Raw genomic sequence first — 20375 nt, forward strand, 5'->3', positions numbered from 1 at the left:
TACACAACAAAATCCCTTCTTATGACCAAAATAAATTTTGATCTAGCTTTTTGAAACCTTATCATTGTAAAGTAAACTTCAAGATGAGTCCAACAATAGTTTATTCATCAAAAACGGAGTTACGGTTTGAAAGTTACAGCCTTTTCAATTTTACAAAAACTGACCAGTGGTCACTCGCGCGGACGAGACCTCACTCGTGCGAGTGAGTCCTCAACCATGTGGTTGAGCCTCAAACGCGTGGTCACATGTACGGGTGACCTGTCAGAAGTGTGGGAGCTGTTAGAACATTCCAGCTCGCTAATTTTTGCCATTTTGGCCCAAAAACTCGATTTTTGCAAGATCTAACACCAAAACCACTCCCAAAACATCATATAAACTATATAAAACATATTTCTAACATCAATTGAACATATCAAACACATTTAGATCAAGAATCAAGCATGAATTCAACCAAAACCCATTAGAACACAAAAACCCAATTTCAACAAGAATCATAGCATGAAATCGAATACAAACCTGGAGATATACTATAGATGATGCAAGAAATCTGATTCTAAGCTTTAATTAATCTAATTTCACACAAAGATCAAGCTAGGGTTTCAAAGGAGCATGAGTTAGGTACGGGATTGAATTTCACAAATTGAGAAAATGGATAGAAATATCCAGAACATGGCATATATAGGTGGGTTTTAACCCATACCTCATAACACACGGGTATTTATCAGTTATCTGATATCTTTAGTACATCGTTAGGCGGTCCTATCGAGGTCCAAATCAAATAAACAAACCTGTTCTGTGACCCTTGTCACGAACTAGTCTCAACTAAATAGTCAAATGACTATAAATAATCAACTAGTAAAATAACAATATAAATGCACACAAGGGCAAAATTGCCATTTCATCTAGACCCAATTATCGGGTGTTACAAATCTACCCTCCTTAAAGAGATTCCGTCAGAATCTGGTCAAAGTCGTAGGTCACGACAAAAATACTATCAACTACCAGTCACACAACACATAACAACCTCTAATCAAGTAGTCACCTAACCTAATTCTCGTCTTATCTTTTTGAAACTTCCGCATGATCTACCAAAATGTGCTTACGTTGGCTAGGCTTAATACATTATCATAGATCACGTCTTCATTTCAGTTAAGAAAATCTGAGAAACCTAAATCCAAGTCATCTCTATCACTACAGCCGACGCTACCTCAAAGTACCTATTAATAAACAGAAAACATCATCTACATAACATACTAAACACGTAATCCTGAAATCAAAAGCAATAACAAGGTTAGTCTGAACATATCAGTATTTAAGTCTTCTGATACAACATCAGTATCTGCTACCATCTGATAAGCTCTAGCTATAGCCGTAGGAGGACCTTTTCTCTTCTGTCCTACTGATGTGGTAGATCCACCAACAGACGCCGACTGCACCCCGGACCCTGCCCCGGAACCCCCTCTACCCGCTACCGGACACTTTGCTGACCTATGACCTTCCTTATGACAATTCCAACATACATTGCTTTTGAAAGAACATTGTTGAACATCATGTCCCACTATACCACACCTTAGACACCTTTTCGTACCTGGAGAACACTGTTCAATGTGGTAAGATCTGCACGAGTTACACCACTCTTTCTGTACGGAACCTGACCCACTCGTACTCAAAACTTCCCTCGTACTGGACCCGGTTGACTTTCTTGATTTTGGACTGGACTGATAACTGGATTGTCCTTCCGACCTCTTCCCATAAGAACCACTCCACACTCTCGTACTCCTTGTGGCTTTAACATCACCCTCTATCGCTTTAGCCATCTCAAAAGCTTGCGATAAAGAAGAAGCAAATCTAACCATTGACCGATACTCTGGCTTAATAACTATAATAAAATGTTAAATTTTATCTTTCTCATGCGGTTCCCACTGTTGGCAAAACCTTAACTAAGAGGTGAAGTCCAAAATAACATCATCAATCATCATATCATCAGTCATTCTCATCCCCAAGAACTCAGTTTTCAATTTCTCCAGATCATATTCTGAACAATACTGCTCATGAACCTTGGCATGAAACTGCTCTCATGACACTTAACTTAGTTGTTCCTTTGATAAATGACCTGTGATAGAGTCCCACCACTCCATAGCTCGCCCCTTGAACAATCAACTGGCAAATAACATTCTTAACTCTGGCTCACACTGACAAGCATCTAATGCTCTTTCCACTTCCCTGAGCCAATTTAGAGTCTCAGTCGGGTCAGTTTTGTAGTGACCCGAACTTTTCAATGTTTATATATATTAATTGAGATTGATATTTACATGACTAAATGTTTCCAACGTGTTAAGCAATCAAACTTGTTAAGACTTGATTAAATGAAATAAGTTTCATATAGATAATTGATCACCCAAGTTGACCGGCGATTCACGAACGTTACAAAATTGTAAAAACTACATGTTGTGGTATGTATAGACATATATATATGGTTGACATAAGATTATGATGAGTAAGTATCTCACTAAATATATTAACAATGTGTGATATACATAAGAAATGAGATTACTAAGTTAAGAAACTCGAAATGATATATATAACAATTATCGTTATGATAACGTCTACTAAATACATATGTATCATATTAAGATATTGATACACTATATTTAACATGATAAAATGATATTTAAATATATCATTAAGTGTGTTAACAATGAACTACATATGTAAAAACAAGACTACTAACTCAAGAATTACGAAACGAGACTTATATGTAACGATTATAGTTGTAACGATATTTTAATGTATATATCATATTAAGAGATATTCATACATCATAATATCATTATAATATCATAATTTAACATCTCATTTGATATAATAAACATTGGGTTAACAACATTAATTGAGATCGTTAACTTAAAGGTTTCAAAACAACACTTACATGTAACGACTAACGAAGACTTAACGACTCCATTAGAATGTATATACATGTTGTGTTTTGATATGTATTCTTACACTTTTGAAAGAATTCAAGACACATATCAAAGTACTTCTACTTAACAAAAATACTTACAATTACATCCTCGTTCAGTTTCATCAACAATTCTACTCGTATGCACCCGTATTCGTACTCGTACAATACACAGCTTTTAGATGTATGTACTATTGGTATATTGATAAGGCTAAAAAGGAACATATATTTCATAGCAATATCCCTTCTAAATAATAGGTTTTCATATGTAATTATATTATATTTTCATTGTAATTGTTTAAATAAATAAGTGCGAAGACAAAAGGCGAAAACGAAGATTTGAAGACACAAACGTCCAAAAAGCTCAAATGTACAAGATACAATTCAAAAGGTTCAATTTATTGATGAGAAACGTCTAAAAATGACAAGAGTACAAGTTACAAAATGCAAAGTACAAGATATTAAATTATACTAAAGGACGTTCGAAAATCCGGAACCGGTACCCGAGCCAACTATCAACGCTCGACGCAACGGAGCTGAAAGTACAAGTCAACTATGCACAAGAATATAATATAATATTTAAATAATTCATAATAAGAATAATAATAAATAATAAAAAGTTGTTAATTGAGCATAGTTAAGGGGTCATAAGTGAAAATTTCAATTCAATATTTGCCTATAAAAGGCAATTCATTTGATCGATTTATGAACACCTTTCTTCATATTTCTTTCTCTCTTCTGTAATATGTAATATATATTTATATTATAATTTTAATATAAGTTAATTTTAATAATAAAGTTATGGTTTAGTTGGGTTATTGTAAGAAATATTTTACGGGTTTTAAGTCGAAATTCTGTCCGTGCAACGCTACGCGATTAATCATCACTGTAAGCTATGTTCTTCCTTTTTAATTTAATGTCTCGTAACTAAGTTATTATTATGCTTATTTGAGCCGAAGTAATCGTGATATTGGGCTAAAATATTAAGACGGGGTTATTGAACTTTGTACCATAATTAAGGTTTGGGCAAAAGACCGACACTTGTGGAAATTGGACTATTGACTATTAATAGATGGGGGGTATTGTCTAATTGAGTGACAACTCATTGGAGTCTGTCGAACCTATCTTCAAATTAATTAACCTAATAATTAATAATGATTATGGTTCTCCTATTTAGTGACGTTGTCCTATTATAATCATTTAATTAATTATTCGGGTTGGGTAATTGATTATTCAAACTGATCAAGTGGGTAAATTAATATTCATATCTAATCAAAACAGGGGTGGATTACATACAGTGATAACTGGTGTAATTGTTGACAGAAGTGATAACTGCGTCACAGTTTAAATCCTTAATTAGTTGGAATATTTGACTTCGGGTATAAGGGTAATTTGACGAGGACACTCGCACTTTATATTTATGACCGATGGACTATTATGGATAAAAACCAGATAGGTATCAAATAAACCAGGACAAAGGACAATTAACCCGAGTAACAATTAATTAAAATCAAAACGTCAAACATCATGATTACGGAAGTTTAAATAAGCATAATCCTTTTATTTCATATTCTATCGCAATTTTATTTATTGTTATTTTATTTATCGTCATTTATATATTTTACGCACTTTAATTATTGTCATTTATCTTTACGCTTAAAAATATAAAATCGACAAACCGGTCATTAAACGGTAAAAAACCCCCTTTTATAATAATATTACTACTTATATATATATATTTATATAAATATAGTTTTATAAAAATATAGTACGTAATCACTAGCTCCCTGTGGAACGAACCGGACTTACTAAAATCTACACTACTCTACGATTAGGTACACTGCCTATAGTGTTGTAGCAAGGTTTAGGTATATCCCATCCGTAAATTAATAAAAATTGTGTCATATTTTGTAGTATTTCCTAGTAAAATAATATTATTTCGTACCCTCAAGTATTTATTAAATATTTCAGGGGTATATTATGTAACTTATAATTAATAATTTCTATAATGTCGCTTTCATGTGAATAGTAAATTAATTAATTTCTTTCCTTTACTATTTTGAATCGTAAAAGTTTTAAAAGTTTTAAAAAGTCGTATTTATTAAATATTTCAGGGGTATATTATGTAACTTGCAATTAATAATTTCTATCATGTCGCTTTCATATGAATAGTAAATTAATTAATTTCTTTTCATTTACTATTCATGAATAGTAAATGAGTTAAAAAAAAAGTTTTGAAAAAAAAAATAATAATAATAAAAAAATTATTAATTCCTTTTAAAAAAAATTGTGTAAAAAAATCGTTTTAAAAAAAAAATTGTAAAAAAAATCGTTTTTTTTTAAAAAAATTTTTAAATAAAAAAAAAAGTTTTAAAAAAATATATATAAAAAAAAAAAAATTTAAAAAAAAATTTTAAAATCTTTAAAAATCGAAATATAAAAAAAAATTAAAAAAAAAGTTTTTTTTATTACCTTTAGATTTTTAGACTCTAGTTACAATTTTTAGTATTAAGTTTAGTTTTGCCATAGTTATTTTTATTTCTAGAATTTTTAGGTTTGCCGTAAAATCCCTTAAGTGCTTATTCCTTAGACTAAGATTTATGTGCTTTAGAATTTTGCGACGTCATTTTTCGCGCTAATTTCTTATTTTTATTTTTCGACGCCTATTTTTCGACCTTTTATTTTTTGACCTTTTTCGACGCGTTTTTCTTTCTTTCTTATTTCTCGCTATTCTAGTTTTAGGATAAGATTTTTATTCTACTTCTTATCTAAATTTCTTAAAATTACGAAAATTTATTTTAAGTGGTTAAATTGATAGACATCAAAATTTTCTGGTTCGTATTAATAGTTGGATTTGTACGTAGACCGGGTTATTGGAGCCAAACAGTACTCAATTATATTGAGACCAAACGAATCCTGCCCCTCTGCTGCATCTTTTGGCTATTCGAAACGTGAGCAAAATCAGAAAAGTCTATTAATTGGATAACTTATATAATTTTTCTTTCCTTTTAAAAACTAATAGGATATTCAGTGAATGCACCGAGTAAAACGTTCACCACCTTTCATACGTTCACCACCTATAACTCGATCAAGACATCTAGCCAATTTTGTCGCCGTTGATTTTTCTTTAGAATCATCATCTAGTCGACCAAGAACTCCAACTCAAATTTTCGATAATCCATCTTTTGAACCCGACCTTACAATTGAGAATCCGGAGAATATTCAGGGACAATTCCAAGATCCAGAACCACTAATCATTCCTCCTGAACCACAAACCATTAAATCAGAATCTTCTAGTGATTCGTATTCAACAAATTCAATTATGGAAAATCTGGAACCTCTAAGTATGGAAGACCGAATGAGAGCCACACGCACGGGCCAAGGTCACGCCATTATTAAGCCAGACATTAATGCGCCAGATTATAAAATCAAAGGACAAATCCTACACATGGTAACTAATCAGTGCCAATATAGTGGTGCGCCGAAGGAAGATCCAAACGAACATCTTCGTACGTTTAATAGGATCTGTACACTATTCAAAATCCGAGAAGTTGAGGATGAACAGATCTATCTCATGTTGTTTCCCTGGACTTTAAAGGGAGAAGCCAAAGATTGGTTAGAATCGTTACCTGAAGGGGCGATTGACACATGGGATGTTTTAGTTGAGAAATTTCTTAAAAGATTCTTTCCGGCATCTAAAGTCGTGAGACTTCAAGGAGAAATTGTTACGTTCACACAAAAGTCAAATGAAACTCTATATGAGGCGTGGACAAGATTTGGAAAGTTGTTGAGAGGATGTCCTCAACACGGTTTAGACACTTATCAAATAGTACAAATATTCTACCAAGGTGTCAACGTTGCTACACGAAAAGACATCGACATAACAGCTGGTGGTTCCATTATGAAGAAAACCGCAACTGAAGCTTACAAAATTATTGATAACACAGCCTCCCACTCTCATGAGTGGCACCAAGAGAAAGATATATATCGTTCATCTTAAGCGGCTAGAGCCGATTCTAGCCCTAACTTTGATTCCGTTTCCGCAAAAATAGATGCTTTCGAGAGACGAATGAAAAAGATGAATAAAGATATTCACGCAATACGAATCAGTTGTGAGCAATGCGGTGGACCACACTTAATGAAAGACTGTCACATTGAACAAACGATGGAACAACGTGAGAATGTTGTCTACATGAACCAAAGGCTGGAAAATAGTTATCAGAATAATTATCAACCGCCAAGGCCAAACTTCAATCGAAATCAAAACATTCTTTACAACCCAAAAGGACCCGACAATAACTCGTATAACCAACAAGGTCCGAATAACCAACCAACTCAAAACAACACTTTCAATCAACAAAGACCTGGCTTGCATAAACCACCACAACAAACCGAAGAGAAAAAGTCAAATCTGGAAGAAGTGGTATTTAAGCTAGTTGAATCTCAAACACAATTTATTGAAACTTAAACTCAAACGAATGAGAGGTTTGATCAGTCATTTAGAACTCAACAAGCTTCTATTTTGAATCTAGAAAAACAAGTAGGTACTCTTGTTAGATTGATGAGTGAAAGGGAACAAGGAAAGCTACCGAGTAATAATGAAGTAAATCCTCGGAATGAAAATGTTAACATGATATCAACAAATTCTGAAAAACCAATACCAGAAGATGGGAAAGTTTTAGATGTAAGTAACAATGAAGAAGTTACAACACCACCACCACCCGAGTATGTAAAGCCAGTGGTGGCACCATACAAAACACCCATCCCGTTTTCAAGAAAAGGAGTTGAGTATGAGCAAGTGATGGGTAATAAAGTTTGTGATACCTCTGGAAAGAAGAAGAAGAAGAAGAATAAGAAAGTGCAAGAAATAAAAACCGTAGAAGTAAACCCGGTGAAGACAGTTCCACCAAAACCTCTACCTAGGATAGGTGATCCAGGTGAATTTATTGTTCCTTGTCTACTTAGTGATTGTGTCATGTATGATGCACTAGCAGATTTAGGTGCGAGTGTAAGTATTATGCCTCTTTCATTATATAAGAGATTAGGTGTAGGTGAGTTAAGTCCAACGGATATGAGTGTTCGACTCCTTGATCAAACCATTAAGCACCCAGTTGGAATTGCTGACAATCTACCCGTTCAAGTAGGTAATTTAACCTTTCTAGTCGAATTCATTGTCATTGACATAGAAGAGGACTCAAACGTTCCTCTAATTTAGGTCGACCATTCTTAGCGTCCACCGGGGTGTTATTTGATGTAAGAAAGGGTAGAATGACACTTAGTAATGATGAGAAATCGATCACCTTTATGATTCGAAAGTCTAAATCTCCACCAACCAAAACCGTTGAACCAGCGGAAACGATTGGTAAGAACCATGTTGTTTTACCAACTCCAACGGTAGTGCTTAACAATAATAAAACGCCTAAGTGTGGGGAAAATGAAGTAACACCTAATAATGACCTGATAACAAAGAACCTCGTTGTTGATACGAAATTAAATGATCCCGTTATTAATAGTTCAATGAAGAAACTTATTAAACGGATTCGCGATGCTAGAACCAAGGGGAACTCTAAGTTATGTAACCGGTTAGTATCCAATCTATCGCCTAAAGAAAAGGCGAAACTAGTTGAAATTGTGGATATTACACAGGAATCCGACCAATGGCTTAAAAAAAAGTCATAGATATGCAAGTTGATTATGGTCCAAGAGAAATTGACGATGAAGTTAATCACAATTTCGACACCACATCTACCTAAGTGTGAGGAGATTCAAATATTCTAAAAAGAAAATGTTGTTTGGAGTTAGTTGTTCTGTTCTCGTGTAGTTCCGAGAATGGAATCCGATTGGTCTTTTCCACTAGCAGACACTAAAGAACTAGTTTTCTCCCCCCATTCTGAATTTTTTTGTTTTTTAGGTTTTATATGAAATTAATATGTTTTCTTTTTAAGTTTTGTGTGAATTTAAAAACAAAAATTTACTTTATTTCATTAAGTTGAAAAAAAATGATTTCTAAAATTCGTCGTGAGTTGAAGACTAGGTCGTTGAGCCGAAATTACTTTACCCGAGGGCGGGGCGAAAAATTTTGTCATCATTATTTTTAATTTTATTGATTTAAAGTATGCAAAAAAAAAAAATATATATTCGATTTTATAAATTTTTGAACGTGGGGTAATATACCCAACTTTAAAAATATGTATATATGTTTGTATTTTATCATGTAAACAACAGGGTAAAACAACGCACTTTCAAAGACTAACATTAAGTTCAGCAAAAGCTACTGATTTTGACGACATGATGCAAAACAACAAATGTGATATAATAAATGAAGGAATGAACGATGAGGCGCGCCATCTATCATTCGACGAGCTTTGTAATTACAAACTGGGTATTTTTAATCACTTTCCTACACTAATCACCCTCATGAATTTATAATTATAGTCTGATTTCATGCAAATGAGGGCATTGCATGATCTCAAGTGTGGGGAAGGGTTATAAATTCTCTCGGGTTTATACTTGGCTTATTTTCTAAATATTATGAAAATTTTAAAATTTTTTAACTAAATGAATTCAAAATCATGTTTATACATATTTATGAACCATAAAACTAGGTGTTAATGCCGAAATTATTGTTACCTCGAAAAGGACATAAATTGATAAACAACTAAAACGCTTGAATTTATTTATTAAGATATAAAAAGACGCATGAAAAAAGCCAAGTGTGGGGAGAATGTACCAAGTTATTCAATTAAAAACTATCTATCACATGTTTTTGTAAAGTTATTGCAGGTGCTTTTACTTTGGACTAAATTAACTGGTTTACCCGATTTACTGTAAGAAAGATGGATCTACACGATGAATCAATTCCATCATTAAAAGGAAGTAAAGTCTTCCGAAAAAGAAACGCGCTTCTTGATTTAGGTCATGAAGTTGTCGTCCAGACCAGCTGTAGGTTGACGAAAAATCTAGAAAAGTCATCTCTAAAATCAGCAGGAAATCCACAGACCTCAGCATCAAACAGGGTCGCCATGTGGTCAGATTTATCCTAACCATGAGAAGGATTTATCTCGCACAATGGGGGGGCACCGTGCAAATTAGCTTGATAAGACTAATGAATCAAATCCCCAGAAAGGATAATCTCCTTAAAGATCAAAAATCAGCTTTTAAGACTGATATTACTCAATCCTAGAGATTGACCTTAAAGATTGAGAATTACAAACTCATGGAATTCAATGATATCTAAACTCGAGCTTGAACGAGAAAATATTTTGATCAAAAATAAAACCGATTTGTTTTCTGAAAACCTATTTTCAATGCGTTCATTACCATTGAACGTAAAATCCTGAGAATTCATCAGAATTCATTAGGTCACCTGAACCAATTCGGGTGTCAACCGTAAGAAACGGTGGTTGCATAGCATGGTCGGAGACAGGACCTTGTGCCAGACCGAAAAATCATAGGATGATCTTTACTATTGCTCCTACAAAGGATAGTACTAGCATCCGACACGTTTTAAGACCATAATCATATGCATGTCATTAGACATTGCCTTAACAGTTTCTTGTTCATCGCTTTCCTTTACAACCGGACGGTAGTTTGCCGAAAGGTAATATACGGGACAAGTAAACTGAACGTGTTGCTTTCCTAATACAAGGTTAGCAAGTGGGTAACATAAAACCACAAGTGTTGAGCTAAAATTTTCAAATCTGAAACCTACACAACCCACAAAAATATTTTGCAAACACCGGTGAAGGGTTATTCCGGAAAACTTGTCTAGGGTAAAAGCTAGATTGAATTTTCAAAAGATCAAATGTTTTCATAAAGATCCAATTTCCTAACAGATCTAAATTTTCATAGTCATGTGGAACTGTAAACCGCCTTTCAAATGTGCACTTTGCTTTGGAAACCGAAAGTAAATCGGCTATTTGATTGCAAGTGTCGTTGACCTAAACCCGAGGCAACTGTGGATGACACACCCACCTTTAACCATGGTTCTATCGTTACTATCATTGTTTATACCACCATATCAAAATCACTAATGTACAAAGTGTGATGAATAAAAAAGTGATTCATGTATGTTTTTATTTCAAGTTCTGTATTGCTTGAGGACAAGCAACTCTCAAGTGTGGGGATATTTGATAAGGCTAAAAAGGAACATATATTTCATAGCAATATCCCTTCTAAATAATAGGTTTTCATATGTAATTATATTATATTTTCATTGTAATTGTTTAAATAAATAAGTGCGAAGACAAAAGGCGAAAACGAAGATTTGAAGACACAAACGTCCAAAAAGCTCAAATGTACAAGATACAATTCAAAAGGTTCAATTTATTGATGAGAAACGTCTAAAAATGACAAGAGTACAAGTTACAAAACGCAAAGTACAAGATATTAAATTATACGAAAGGACGTTCGAAAATCCGAAACCGGTACCCGAGCCAACTATCAACGCTCGACGCAACGGAGCTGAAAGTACAAGTCAACTATGCACAAGAATATAATATAATATTTAAATAATTCATAATAAGAATAATAATAAATAATAAAAATTTGTTAATTGAGCATAGTTAAGGGGTCATAAGTGAAAATTTCAATTCAATATTTGCCTATAAAAGGCAATTCATTTGATCGATTTATGAACACCTTTTTTCATATTTCTTTCTCTCTTCTGTAATATGTAATATATATTTATATTATAATTTTAATATAAGTTAATTTTAATAATAAAGTTATGGTTTAGTTGGGTTATTGTAAGAAATATTTTACGGGTTTTAATTCGAAATTCTGTCCGTGCAACGCTACGCGATTAATCATCACTGTAAGCTATGTTCTTCCTTTTTAATTTAATGTCTCGTAACTAAGTTATTATTATGCTTATTTGAGCCGAAGTAATCGTGATGTTGGGCTAAAATATTAAGACGGGGTTATTGAACTTTGTACCATAATTAAGGTTTGGGCAAAAGACCGACACTTGTGGAAATTAGACTATTGACTATTAATAGATGGGGGGTATTGTCTAATTGAGTGACAACTCATTGGAATCTGTCGAACCTATCTTCAAATTAATTAACCTAATAATTAATAATGATTATGGTTCTCCTATTTAGTGACGTTGTCCTATTATAATCATTTAATTAATTATTCGGGTTGGGTAATTGATTATTCAAACTGATCAAGTGGGTAAATTAATATTCATATCTAATCAAAACAGGGGTGGATTACATACAGTGATAACCGGTGTAATTGTTGACAGAAGTGATAACTGCATCACAGTTTAAATCCTTAATTAGTTGGAATATTTGACTTCGGGTATAAGGGTAATTTGACGAGGACACTCGCACTTTATATTTATGACCGATGGACTATTATGGACAAAAACCAGATAGGTATCAAATAAACCAGGACAAAGGACAATTAACCCGAGTAACAATTAATTAAAATCAAAACGTCAAACATCATGATTACGGAAGTTTAAATAAGCATAATCCTTTTATTTCATATTCTATCGCAATTTTATTTATTGTTATTTTATTTATCGTCATTTATATATTTTACGCACTTTAATTATTGTCATTTATCTTTACGCTTAAAAATATAAAATCGACAAACCGGTCATTAAACGGTAAAAAACCCCCTTTTATAATAATATTACTACTTATATATATATATATATATATTTATATAAATATAGTTTTATAAAAATATAGTACGTAATCACTAGCTCCCTGAAATGTCCCGTTCTTATTGATTAAAAACGTTCCATATTAATTGATTTCGTTGCGAGGTTTTGACCTCTATATGAGACGTTTTTCAAAGACTGCATTCATTTTTAAAACAAACCATAACCTTTATTTCATAAATAAAGGTTTAAAAAGCTTTACGTAGATTATCAAATAATGATAATCTAAAATATCCTGTTTACACACGACCATTACATAATGGTTTACAATACAAATATGTTACATCGAAATCAGTTTCTTGAATGCAGTTTTTACACAATATCATACAAACATGGACTCCAAATCTTGTCCTTATTTTAGTATGCAACAGCGGAAGCTCTTAATATTCACCTGAGAATAAACATGCTTTAAACGTCAACAAAAATGTTGGTGAGTTATAGGTTTAACCTATATATATCAAATCGTAACAATAGACCACAAGATTTCATATTTCAATACACATCCCATACATAGAGATAAAAATCATTCATATGGTGAACACCTGGTAACCAACATTAACAAGATGCATATATAAGAATATCCCCATCATTCCGAGACACCCTTCGGATATGATATAAATTTCGAAGTACTAAAGCATCCGGTACTTTGGATGGGGTTTGTTTGGCCCAATAGATCTATCTTTAGGATTCGCGTCTATTAGGGTGTCTGTTCCCTAATTCTTAGATTACCAGACTTAATAAAAAGGGGCATATTCGATTTCAATAATTCAACCATAGAATGTAGTTTCACGTACTTGTGTCTATTTTGTAAATCATTTATAAAACCTACATGTATTCTTATCCCAAAAATATTAGATTTTAAAAGTGGGACTATAACTCACTTTCACAGATTTTTACTTCGTCGAGAAGTAAGACTTGGCCACTGTTGATTCACGAACCTATAACAATATATACATATATATTAAAGTATGTTCAAAATATATTTACAACACTTTTAATATATTTTGATGTTTTAAGTTTATTAAGTCAGCTGTCCTCGTTAGTAACCTACAACTAGTTGTCCACAGTTAGATGTACAGAAATAAATCGATAAATATTATCTTGAATCAATCCATGACCCAGTGTATACGTATCTCAGTATTGATCACAACTCAAACTATATATATTTTGGAATCAACCTCAACCCTGTATAGCTAACTCCAACATTCACATATAGAGTGTCTATGGTTGTTCCGAAATATATATAGATGTGTCGACATGATAGGTCGAAACATTTTATACGTGTCTATGGTATCTCAAGATTACATAATATACAATACAAGTTGATTAAGTTATGGTTGGAATAGATTTGTTACCAATTTTCACGTAGCTAAAATGAGAAAAATTATCCAATCTTGTTTTACCCATAACTTCTTCATTTTAAATCCGTTTTGAGTGAATCAAATTGCTATGGTTTCATATTGAACTCTATTTTATGAATCTAAACAGAAAAAGTATAGGTTTATAGTCGGAAAAATAAGTTACAAGTCATTTTTGTAAAGGTAGTCATTTCAGTCGAAAGAACGACGTCTAGATGACCATTTTAGAAAACATACTTCCACTTTGAGTTTAACCATAATTTTTGGATATAGTTTCATGTTCATAATAAAAATCATTTTCTCAGAATAACAACTTTTAAATCAAAGTTTATCATAGTTTTTAATTAACTAACCCAAAACAGCCCGCGGTGTTACTACGACGGCGTAAATCCGGTTTTACGGTGTTTTTCGTGTTTCCAGGTTTTAAATCATTAAGTTAGCATATCATATAGATATAGAACATGTGTTTAGTTAATTTTAAAAGTCAAGTTAGAAGGATTAACTTTTGTTTGCGAACAAGTTTAGAATTAACTAAACTATGTTCTAGTGATTACGAGTTTAAACCTTCGAATAAGATAGTTTTATATATATGAATCGAATGATGTTATGAACATCATTACTACCTCAAGTTTAGTAGGTAAACCTAATGGAAGTGACAAGAAATGATCTAGCTTCAAAGGATCTTGGATGGCTTGAAAGTTCTTGAAGTAGGATCATGACACAAAAACAAGTACAAGTAAGATTTTTACTCGAATTAAGATAGTTTATAGTTATAGAAATTGAATCAAAGTTTGAATATGAATATTACCTTGAATAAGAAAGATAACCTAATGTATATAACAAAGGTTTCTTGATCTTAGATGATTACTTGGAATGGATTAGAAAGCTTGGAAGTAAATTAGTAAACTTGAAGGGATTTTTGAAGTGTTCTTGAAGTATTCTTCCTATGATGATTATAGCTTGATTCTTGAAGTGATTTTTGATGAAGATGATGATTAACTACTGGAAAAATACGTTCATAATAGTGTGTGTGTGTGTGTGTTGAGAGAGAATTAGAAAGAAAATTGGAAGTGAAATGGAGTGAATGATGAGTGGTAATTGGTGAGTGGTGAGTGGGGTTAAAAGGAGTTCTAGTTAGTTGACTAGCTCATGGTAGAAGTTAAAATTGATTAGTCATACATGACATAATCAAGAGTGGAATCCCATGCTAGTTCCTATGGGTATATACCCATAGTAAGTACGTTTTGAAGCTGTGTATAATACGGGTAAGAATACGACTAGAATTCTTGATGAAAGAAAAGAATGGGAAAGTAACTGTAACCATTTTTGTTAAGTATGAGTGTTTTGATATATGTCATGAAGTCTTCCAAAAGTATTTTAATACATCTAAATACACTACATGTATATACATTTTAACTGAGTCGTTAAGTCATCGTTAGTCGTTACATGTAAGTGTTGTTTTGAAACCTTTAAGTTAACGATCTCAATTAATGTTGTTAACCCATTGTTTATTATATCTAATGAGATGTTAAATTATTATATTATCATGATATTATGATATATTAATATATCTTAATATGATATATATACATTTAAATGTCGTTACAATGATAATCGTTACATATATGTCTCGTTTCGAAATCCTTAAGTTAGTAGTCTTGTTTATATGTATATAACTCATTGTTAATATACTTATGGAGATACTTACTTATCATAATCTCATGTTAACCATATGTATATCCATATATATATATCGTCATGTCGTTTTTACAAGTTTTAACGTTCGTGAATCGCCGGTCAACTTGGGTGGTCAATTGTCTATATGAAACATATTTCAATTAATCAAGTCTTAACAAGTTTGATTGCTTAACATGTTGGAAACATTTAATCATGTAAATATCAATCTCAATTAATATATATAAACATGGAAAAGTTCGGGTCACTACAGTACCTACCCGTTAAATAAATTTCGTCCCGAAATTTTAAGCTGTTGAAGGTGTTGACGAATCTTCTGGAAATAGATGCAGGTATTTCTTCTTCATCTAATCTTCACGCTCCCAGGTGAACTCAGGTCCTCTACGACCATTCCATCGAACCTTAATAATTGGTATCTTGTTTTGCTTAAGTCTTTTAACCTCACGATCCATTATTTCGACGGGTTCTTCGATGAATTGGAGTTTTTCGTTGATTTGGATTTCATCTAACAGAATAGTGAGATCTTCTTTAGCAAAACATTTCTTCAAATTCGAGACGTGGAAAGTGTTATGTACAGCCGCGAGTTGTTGAGGTAACTCAAGTCGGTAAGCTACTGGTCCGACACGATCAATAATCTTGAATGGTCCAATATACCTTGGATTTAATTTCCCTCGTTTACCAAATCGAACAACGCCTTTCCAAGGTGCAACTTTAAGAATGACCATCTCTCCAATTTCAAATTCTATATCTTTTCTTTTAATGTCAGCGTAGCTCTTTTGTCGACTTTGGGCGGTTTTCAACTGTTGTTGAATTTGGATGATCTTCTCGGTAATTTCTTGTATAATCTCCGGACCCGTAATCTGTCTATCCCCCACTTCACTCCAACAAATCGGAGACCTGCACTTTCTACCATAAAGTGCTTCAAACGGCGCCATCTCAATGCTTGAATGGTAGCTGTTGCTGTAGGAAAATTCTGCTAACGGTAGATGTTGATCCCAACTGTTTCCGAAATCAATAACACATGCTCGTAGCATGTCTTCAAGTGTTTGTATCGTCCTTTCGCTCTGCCCATCAGTTTATGGATGATAGGCAGTACTCATGTCTAGACGAGTTCCTAATGCTTGCTGTAATGTCTGCCAGAATCTTGAAATAAATCTGCCATCCCTATCAGAGATAATAGAGATTGGTATTCCATGTCTGGAGATGACTTCCTTCAAATACAGTCGTGCTAACTTCTCCATCTTGTCATCTTCTCTTATTGGCAGGAAGTGTGCTGATTTGGTGAGACGATCAACTATTACCCAAATAGTATCAAAACCACTTGCAGTCCTTGGCAATTTAGTGATGAAATCCATGGTAATGTTTTCCCATTTCCATTCTGGGATTTCGGGTTGTTGAAGTAGACCTGATGGTTTCTGATGCTCATCTTTGACCTTAGAACACGTTAAACATTCTCCTACGTATTTAGCAACATCAGCTTTCATACCCGGCCACCAAAAATGTTTCTTGAGATCCTTGTACATCTTCCCCGTTCCAGGATGTATTGAGTATCTGGTTTTATGAGCTTCTCTAAGTACCATTTCTCTCATATCTCCAAATTTTGGTACCCAAATCCTTTCAGCCCTATACCGGGTTCTGTCTTCCCGAATATTAAGATGCTGCTCCGATCCTTTGGGTATTTCATCCTTTAAATTTCCTTCTTTTAAAACTCCTTGTTGCGCCTCCTTTATTTGAGTAGTAAGGTTATTATGAATCATTATATTCATAGATTTTACTCGAATGGGTTCTCTGTACTTCCTGCTCAAGGCATCGACTACCACATTTGCCTTCCCCGGGTGGTAACGAATCTCAAAGTCGTAATCATTCAACAATTCAATCCACCTACGCTGCCTCATATTCAGTTGTTTCTGATTAAATATGTGTTGAAGACTTTTGTGGTCGGTATATATAATACTTTTGACCCCATATAAGTAGTGCCTCCAAGTCTTTAATGCAAAAACAACCGCGCCTAATTCCAAATCATGCGTCGTATAATTTTGCTCGTGAATCTTCAATTGTCTAGACGCATAAGCAATCACCTTCGTTCGTTGCATTAATACACAACCGAGACCTTGCTTTGATGCGTCACAATAAATCACAAAATCATCATTCCCTTCAGGCAATGACAATATAGGTGCCGTAGTTAGCTTTTTCTTCAATAACTAAAACGCTTTCTCTTGTTCATCCTTCCATTCAAATTTCTTCCCTTTATGCATTAATGCAGTCAAGGGTTTTGCTATTCTGCAAAAGTCTTGGATGAACCTTCTGTAGTAACCAGCTAGTCCTAAAAACTGGCGTATGTGTTTCGGAGTTTTCGGGGTTTCCCACTTTTCAACAGTTTCTATCTTTGCCGGATCCACCTTAATACCTTCTTTGTTCACTATGTGACCGAGGAATTGAACTTCTTCCAACCAAAATGCACACTTTGAAAACTTAGCGTACAATTCTTCCTTCCTCAATACTTCTAACACCTTTCTCAAATGTTCACCGTGTTCTTGGTCATTCTTTGAGTAAATAAGTATGTCATCAATGAAAACAATGACAAAATTGTCAAGGTATGGTCCACACACTCGGTTCATAAGGTCCATGAACACAGCTGTTGCATTAGTTAAACCAAATGGCATGACCATAAACTCGTAATGACCGTAACGTGTTCTGAAAGCAGTCTTTGGAATATCATCTTCTTTCACCCGCATTTGATGATACCCGGAACGTAAGTCAATCTTTGAATAAACAGACGAGCCTTGTAGTTGATCAAATAAGTCGTCGATTCTTGGTAGTGGGTAGCGGTTCTTGATGGTAAGTTTGTTCAACTCTCGGTAGTCGATACACAACCTGAATGTACCATCTTTATTCTTGAAAAACAAAACAGGAGCTCCCCACGGTGATGTGCTTGGTCGAATGAAACCATGCTCTAAAAGTTCTTGTAATTGGCTTTGCAGTTCTTTCATCTCGCTGGGTGTGAGTCTGTAAGGAGCACGAGCTATTGGTGCAGCTCCTGGAACAAGATCTATTTGAAATTCAACGGATCGATGTGGGAGTAATCCCGGTAATTCTTTCGAAAATACATCGGGAAATTCTTTTGCGACGGGAACATCATTGATGCTATTTTCTTCAGTTTGTACTTTCTCGACGTGTGCTAGAACAGCATAGCAACCTTTTCTTATTAGTTTTTGTGCCTTCAAATTACTAATAAGATGTAGCTTCGTGTTGCCCTTTTCTCCGTACACCATTAAGGGTTTTCCTTTTTCTCGTATAATGCGAATTGCATTTTTGTAACAAACGATCTCTGCTTTCACTTCTTTCAACCAGTCCATACCGATTATCACATCAAAACTCCCTAACTCTACTGGTATCAAGTCAATCTTAAATGTTTCGCTAACCAGTTTAATTTCTCGATTCCGACATATATTATCTGCTGAAATTAATTTACCATTTGCTAATTTGAGTAAAAATTTACTATCCAAAGGCGTCAATGGACAACTTAATTTAGCACAAAAATCTCTACTCATATAGCTTCTATCCGCACCCGAATCAAATAAAACGTAAGTAGATTTATTGTCAATAAGAAACGTACCCGTAACAAGCTCCAGGTCTTCCTGTGCCTCTGCCGCATTAATATTGAAAACTCTTCCGCGGCCTTGTCCATTCGTGTTCTCCTGGTTCGGGAAATTTCTAATAATGTGGCCCGGTTTTCCACATTTATAACAAACTACATTGGCATAACTTGCTCCGACACTACTTGCTCCGCCATTACTCGTTCCGACACCATTTGTTCCTTTCGTTCTATTAACCCCTGGTCCGTAGACCTCACACTTCGCCGCGCTATGACCATTTCTTTTACACTTGTTGCAAAATTTGGTGCAGAACCCCGAGTGATACTTTTCACACCTTTGGCATAGCTGTTTCTGATTGTTGTTGTTGTTGCGGTTATTATTGTTGTTGAGATGATTGTTGTTGTTGTTGTTGTTGTTGTTGTTGTTGTTGTTGTTGTTGTTGTTGTTGTTGTTGTTGTTGTTGTTGTTGTTGTTGTTGTTGTTGTTGTTGTTGGGCCATTTGTTGTAGTTGCGATTGATGTTGCGATTGTTGGGATAATTGTTGCGATTATTGTTGTAATTGCTGTTGTTGTTGTATTGGTGATTCTTATCACCGTTTTCCTCCCACTTTCTTTTGACTTGCTTCACATTGGCCTCTTCAGCAGTCTGTTCTTTAATTCTTTCTTCAATCTGGTTCACTAGTTTGTGAGCCATTCTACATGCCTGTTGTATGGAGGCGGGCTCGTGTGAACTTATATCTTCTTGGATTCTTTCCGGTAATCCTTTCACAAACGCGTCGATCTTCTCTTCCTCATCTTCGAATGCTCCTGGACACAATAGGCACAATTCTGTGAATCGTCTTTCGTACGTGGTAATATCAAATCCTTGGGTTCGTAACCCTCTAAGTTCTGTCTTGAGCTTATTGACCTCGGTTTTGGGACGGTACTTCTCGTTCATCAAGTGCTTGAATGCTGACCACGGTAGTGCGTACGCATCGTCTTGTCCCACTTGCTCTAGATAGGTATTCCACCATGTTAACGCAGAACCTGTGAAGGTATGCATAGCGTACTTTACTTTGTCCTCTTCAGTACACTTACTTATGGAAAACACCG

Source organism: Rutidosis leptorrhynchoides, chromosome 8 (genome assembly GCF_046630445.1).
Source record: "Rutidosis leptorrhynchoides isolate AG116_Rl617_1_P2 chromosome 8, CSIRO_AGI_Rlap_v1, whole genome shotgun sequence".
NCBI classification, from domain to species: domain Eukaryota; kingdom Viridiplantae; phylum Streptophyta; class Magnoliopsida; order Asterales; family Asteraceae; genus Rutidosis; species Rutidosis leptorrhynchoides.